The sequence below is a fragment of the Petaurus breviceps genome, unplaced genomic scaffold, assembly GCF_028583685.1.
Source record: "Petaurus breviceps papuanus isolate PSGF00001 unplaced genomic scaffold, PetGlider_PUasm1.0 189, whole genome shotgun sequence".
NCBI classification, from domain to species: Eukaryota; Metazoa; Chordata; class Mammalia; order Diprotodontia; family Petauridae; genus Petaurus; species Petaurus breviceps.
Genome location: NW_027185809.1, coordinates 48,785,558 through 48,792,893, shown reverse-complemented (window position 1 = coordinate 48,792,893; position 7,336 = coordinate 48,785,558). Strand labels below are relative to the sequence as shown.

The window sequence follows — 7,336 nt, the reverse complement described above, 5'->3', positions numbered from 1 at the left end:
AGACTGTGCCCAGATTTCTCTTATTTATTTCTTATTCTCCATTCTAAAATCTAAAGTGACAGTTATTTCCTCCCTTATGTCTTTCAACCCAGCAATTAACAATTAGCTCATTCTTTTTTTTTTGCTTTTGCTTTTTTATGGAGGTCAATTGGGGTTAAGTGGCTTGTCCAAGGTCACATGGCTAGTTTTTGTGTTGTGTCTGAGGCTAGATTTGAAACTCAGGTCCTCCTGACTGTAGGGCCAGTGCTCTCTTCATTGTGCCACCTAGCTGCCCCCAATTAACTCATTCTTAATGGTAATTCATGAATTATGACAGTGTTCCATAAATCTAAATCTAATCAGTAGAGGCATTGTTTCCATTAGGTAGAAGAGTATAGATCTTGGATTCAGATGCCCTAGCTCCAAATATTGACTCCTAATTTTTTTTTTGTCAAAAGGCATCTATTCATTTTTTCATAGAAAATGACTTAGAGAAACAATGACAGAAAATATCATACAAGCCAGTTACTGAATCAAAAAATAAAACAAAACAAAAACCTAACACATTTTGTTCAAATTTCCTGTCCCAACCTTCTGCCTGTGTTGGGAAATACATACTAACACAATGCCAGTCCCTTGGAAGAAGCCTTGTTTCTTCCAGAAATAAACCCAGGAGATTCAGTGTATGGTTTCTGGAGGTAAGTGGAGGTTGCCTCTGCCACACTGGTCAGGATGGGATAAATGTCACCTCGGAAATACGGCCATCTTAGGAAGCAAATTCACCCTTCACCTCTGACTAGTAATGGTCTTTGTTGGAAGGGAGAACACAGGGCCCAACGCCATTCAATTATATCCTGTTTTTGCAAACCAAGGTCAAAGGTCTCAAGGTCAAATAACTCTTGAGTCTTCCACTTCAGGTCTTCACTGAATCTCTCCCAGTCTTGTGTCACTGGAGGCAGAGAGAATGATGGGCTCCTCTGGGTGGAAGGCCACTTCATTGACGGAGCCAGGATGTCCAGGCAGTTTGTGGTATCCCACACATACACAAACCTGTCGGCTGACCTGGCTGCAATTTTGCTTCCGTCAGGTGACCAGGAACACCTCGGGAGATTCTTCTAAAAGTTATGTACATTTCCCTGAAATATCTTCACACACCTCTCTTTGGGGGCAAAAGGTCGGACATCCCAGATCTGAACTGTGTTGTCCATTGCATTGGAGAGCAGGTAAGACCCTTCAGAACTTAGACTCAAGCCTGTCACAGAATCCGCATGGCCCCTCATGGTGTATGCCAGCTTGTTCTGGCTCAGGTCCCAGACTTTGATATCGTTGTCGATGCCACCAGAGATAATCTGATCACTGGTGTCATTGAAGGTCACAGTCCATACCTGGTAGGTATTCTGAAATGTCTGGACAGCTGCTGTCTTCTGGATATGCCAAAGCTTAACAGTGCCGTCATCACTGCCAGTGTAGACTAGCTGGGGGCCCCTCCTGGCAGGGTAACAGGAATTCACAAAAGAAGTGTGCCCCGTCAGCCTCTTAATTCTCTCTCCAGGCGCACTGTCCCACACAGCAGCAGTCTTATCTGTGGAAGCTGAAAAGAGCATGCTCCCATCTGTGTTATAATGCAGCTCCGTGACCGCCCCACTGTGTCCTTTCAGGGTGGCGTGGTTGTCCCAATCCCCATCCACATGCCACAGCAAGATGAGCCCGTCAAATCCTGCAGATGCTAAGGCGGATCAACTGGGATGGAACTTGCTACAGTATACTTCCCCTTCATGTCCTGACAGCAGCATGATGAGAGCCTGAAGGGAGGGACACCTTGGAGGACCCCTTTGTAGCAGGGCCCCCTGCGGCGGCTGCTGCCCCGCAGCAGGTCTGGTCCCCAAAGCTGTTCATGACGGGGCCGCTTGAGGGGAACGAGCGACAGCTCCGGGCCCTTCGGCTTGTGTTGCTCGATCATGGCAGCCTCGACTCCTAATCTTAATACCTGTGTGATTTTAAGGGAGTTACTTAATATTTAAATATCCATGGGCCTAAGTTTCCTCATTTGTAAAATGAGGGATTATATAAGATGGCCTCCAACATCCCTTTCAGTTCTAGGTCTATGAATTTATGAACCCATGCCTCCTAAATCTAGGTGATTCCTATTTATGCCCTTTCTTGAATGTCCCACAGAAGATCTCTTCTTTGATGTCTTTTAATATTTCCTGGATACCAATGCTAAACTTGGCCTTTTTTGTTAATTATCCTTTGCTTTCACTGTACCATCAGCCCAGCTTCTTTTACCAGTCACATAGTGGCAAAAAGAAATCCATGAATGTGGCAATTAGGAAAAATTCTTGGGTACACAATTACAAGGAAAAAATAAACATACCTTAAAACCACAAGTCCTTTTCAATCTAAATTTTCCACATGTGTTGGCAAGAAAGAAGGGGAGGAGAAAGCCAGAGACTGAGGATTGCCACCTTCTGGTCCATTGACTCTTCACAGAAAAAAACACTAAATAGTTGAGCACAAGACTCCTTTAAATAAACAAGAATGATGTGTACCAAGGTCCTGTTCAAGCTTTTTGATGTATATCTTTTTTTTTTTAATCTTTCTCTCATAGAATAATAGGAGCTATAATGACATCACCACAGAGCAGAAAGGAGCAGAGGACAACTGGAGTGTTGCAGTTTATTCAGAATAAGCAATCTCAGTGGACCTGTATGAGCAATAGGATTTTCAGACAGGATTGGAAAGGAGGAGCAGGAATAGATCATAAAAAGGAAGCTTAAACTTAGGCTCCTATATTTTTAAAATTATAAAATTCATAACCAGTCCACTTTAAAAAAATAAAGGTAAAAACTTTCCTTGTAATGACTTTTCAGTCTTCTATTTTTTTTCCAACCAGATTTTCACAATAAATCAAAAACTCAGTTTTCCCATTTCTCATCACTTCCATATTGTTTCAGGTGATTCAGCTTTAGAGAACACCAGGAGGCCTAGAAAGGAATCATTATCTTCATCTTGCTGTTGAACTAGCTCACCCACATTTTCTCAGAACAATTTATTTTAATATATCTCCAATAAACAAGTGGTATTAGCCCCCTGAGGAGGAAGCTTTTCCCCACTTTGTTATGTAAAACATTTTATTTATTGTAAATCTCATATACAAGTGCCATTTTATCCCTTCAGCTATGGAGATGTTTCTGTACGGATCAAGCACAGATGGTAGAATTATGTCAAATGAAAAAGACTACAAACAAGTACGTGCCTGTAAGGAAGTGTAAAATTTTTTTTAAAGAAAAAATGTCCTTTTGCTATGTCCAATTATTCCTCATTTGTGAGGCAAAAGGATTCTGTTAGTGAAATGCCCCATGTTTCTTGTTTGTTTGTTTATTTTGATCTCTTCAAAGCCAAAGTTCATCAGGAATAGAATACCATATTTGTAAAGGGACCTTAGTGGCTTTTGGATAGGAAGCTAGTAAAATCCAGGCAATGTTTCTGCAAATGACACACAATACAAATGTAAATGCCATATTAGACTTTCAAATCCAGTGATAATATAACAAACAAAATTAGTCATAGTCCTTTGAGGTATGCCAAAGTCAATTCTTACATCATACATCCCAGTTTGCTCACTGAACAGTTCTAGCACTCTTTCTTCTTTATAAATAACATGAACAATCAGAAATCTAAACCTGTCAGACAGATTTTGTAGTGCTTAAACTATTTCTAATGGAATAGAAATAAATGGAAGGGAATGGAGTATGCTTCTCTTTCTCTTTTTTTCTCACTGTGTGTGTGTGTGTATGTGTGTGTGTGTGTGTGTATGTGTGTGATTCTTTTTCCTTCATTAGCTTTCTCCACTCCTCAAATGCATTTATATTCATCTTCCTTTAATAAGGTCCAAGGGAAAACGGGGTAACACTGTTCAAATAAATGTGGATCTTCATTTAATAAATGATTCTGATAATTTTTTTAAAATCACCTTTAGTTTTCATTGTTGTTTTGTTTTGTTTGTTTTTGTTTTATTTTTCCTAGAATAAGAGGAATGAAATGTAAATTCCAGGTCCAGTTTTTCACATAAAGAGTTGCATCTCCCCTATGCCCAAACGGAATGTTTTCAGTATTTCTTCAATTTGTCTCTTTTGCTTTATTTTGCTTTATATTAATTTACTTATTTTTACTTTTACCTTGTGCTTCATGCTAATCTTTTCTTCAGATTTCTGCTATATCCCCCAACCCCACCCAATTCTAATTCCCTACCCTCAAACCTAAAATTACATTATAGATAGATGGAACTGTACTTTTCCTAAAATGATAATAATAATAATTTAAGATGCCTCCAAAACCTTTACATATGACATTAAGGGTTCTCATATCTTATAAAGAGAAAGATAAACTAGAAGGTATACTTTTCTTTAGAAGGTCAAAAGTTCACCAGAAGAGAATCTTAAATGTAGAGAGGACAATAGATTCCAACAGAATGTTAACCTGACTTACTTTACTTGTAATTTGATCTTCCTTGTTTGGTGGTCAAATATATTCATGTGTGTATGTATGTATATGTATGTACACATAATACATACATGTATATAATTGTGTGTATATAAATATATGTATATATTCTTTTACAGAGCTGGTTGTTAAACATTTACTAGCATGGAAATTTTTGTCCTTTCTTATCATGGTTCTAAACTAATTTTTAAGATGATTGACCCAATTCATATCTCAGACAACAGTGCATGAGTGTACCATCTTTCAATCACCCTGCCAAAATTATTTATATTTTTGTTCTCATTTTTTTATTTTTCTCATTTTTTCTCATCAATTTGCTTAATATAAAGTGAAACCTCATCTTTAAAAAATCTTAATGATTTAGAAGATCTATATATTTGTTAATAGTTTGTTATTAATAATAGTTAAGTTATTAATAATTATTTTTGAGCTGTCTTTCAATAAAATTTGATAATCTATTGAGAACAATTTTTGGCCAAATGTTTCTCTTAGTCATATCTTGGACACAAATCCCTTAACAGCAATATTTGATATAAAACCTTTTCTTTTAGTCTACTGTTCTCCTTTTTCAAGTTACATTGACTTTGTTCATAAAAGAGCTTTTATAATTTCTTATAATTGACATTATCTACTTTTTAAGAGGTTCTTTCAAGTCTTATCTAAAATATCACTTTCTACAAGAAACTTTTCTTAGTCCTCTTTGAAGTGTATGATTTCCCTCTGAAATTATCTTTAATTTATCATGTCTATAACTTTTTTATACATACCGTTTGCATATTCTCTCCTCTTATTAAATGGTTACCTAGTTGATGTGGGGGTTTTTGCTTTTTATTTGTCAGCACTTACATTGCAATTATTGATTACTTATTGACTTGAATATATTTATAATTTGTTCCTGTAATTATACCTTGTTTGCTTAAGAATTCATCCAACAGTTCTCATCAACATCACTGTCTTTCACAGATATTGTTTATGTGATTTTTTTATTTGACCTGAACACTGCTTAAGTGGTATCCTTTTTTCTATCTCTACATCAATTGAGAAACATTTTTATTGTGTAATGGTCTATAAAATATATTTAGCATTTTAGCATTTGTTGGCAGTTTTTCTGTGTCTGTTTTTAAAGGGATAAATAGTGTTGAGAAATATTTACATTTTAATGGTCTCATTCAGAAGGCATCACAAATCTTTTTAGCTCTTGATTTTTCAATAGTTTTTTTTTCATATTCTCCCCTTTGTTTATTTTTATGTTAGTTATATCCAGCCCTAAAAGTAGAATATTTAATTCTCCATTTTTTCAGTTACTATATCATTTTATAGTTTTTATTTTTTACTTTATATAGTCAGAGGCTGTCCTATTTACCGCAAATGTTTAATATTGATATTGGCTCATTGTTTACTGCTCCTTTAGGGACAATTTAGTTTCCTTATCTCTATTGATATTACTAATTTTACTTATTTTTATTTCACCTGATAGCATTATAGTAACCCCATTACCCACACCCTCTTTGGAATCCACTTGATATGTAGCAGAGTTTAATCTAACTTTTCATTTAGGTTCTATATAGGTCTTTAATTGTTTTTGTATTTTAGTAAATAGTATTTTATGTTTTCCAATTATATGAGAAGATAGTTTTCAATATTAATTTTTATAAGATTTTGAGTTCCAAATTTTTCTCCCTCCCACAATTCCCTCCCCTATCTCCAAGATGACAAGAAATCTGATATAGGTTATATATGTGTAATCATGTTAAACATTTCCATATTGATCATGTTATAAAGGAAGAAACAGATTGAAAGGGAAAAACCATGAAAAAAGTGAAAATCGTATACTTTGATCTTTATTCAGACTCCATAGTTCTTTTTCTGGTTGTGGATAGCATTTTCTGTCATAATATTTTGAAATTTTCTTGGCTCAATGTATTGTTGAGAAGAGCTAAGTCTATTATAATGGATCATTGCCCAATGTTGCTATTACTGTATACAATGTTCTCCTGGTTCTGCTTGCTTCACTCAGTATCAGTTCATTATAATTCTTTCCAGGTATCTCTGAAATCTGCCTGCTCATTATTTCTTGTGAACAATAATATTCTGTTATATTCATACACCACAACTTATTTAGTCATTCCCCAATTGATGGACATTTCCTCAATTTCCAATTCTTTGTCACCACAAAAAAGAGTTGCTATAAATATTTTTTTTGTGTGTATGTAGGTCTTTTTTCCCTTTTTTATTATTTCTTTGGGATACAGAACCAGTAGTGATATTATTGTTGGATCAAAGGGTATGCACAGTTTTAAACCTTTTGGTCAGAATTCCATATGGCTCTCTAGAATGGTTGGGTCAATTCACGATTCCACCAAAGTGTTCCAATTTTCTGACATCTTTTCCAACATTTACCATTTCCCTTTTTGTCACATTAGCCAATCTGATAGGTTTGAGGTAATACATCAGAGATGTTTTGATGTGCATTTTTCTAATCCATTGTGATTTAGAACATTTTTTTAATATGACTATAAATAGCTTTAATTTCTCCATCTGAAAACTGGCTGTTCATATGCTCTGACCATTTATCATTTGGGGGATGACTTCTTTTCTTATAAATTTGACTCACTTCTCTATGGATTGAAGAAATGAGTCCTTTAGTAGAAACAATGGCTACAAAATTTGTTTCTCAGCTTACTGCTTTCCTTCTAATCTTGATTGCTTTGTTTTTGTTTGTGGAAAAACTTTTTACTTTAAAAGAATTGTTTTCTTCAGTGGATTTCTTCCTATTTGTCTAATTCTATTCTTTAAGAAATTGTTTTCTTTAGTCAATTTTTGTGCTTCCTTTTCCAAGTTGTTGACTCTCGTT

The 7,336-nt window shown here is 35.4% G+C and overlaps 1 pseudogene; it reads right to left on the bottom strand.

Moving 5' to 3' along the window:
* Positions 1–710: 710 nt before the first annotated feature.
* Positions 711–1,939, bottom strand: LOC138164093 (U5 small nuclear ribonucleoprotein 40 kDa protein pseudogene; annotated as a pseudogene).
* Between the last annotated feature and the right edge of the window lie 5,397 nt (positions 1,940–7,336).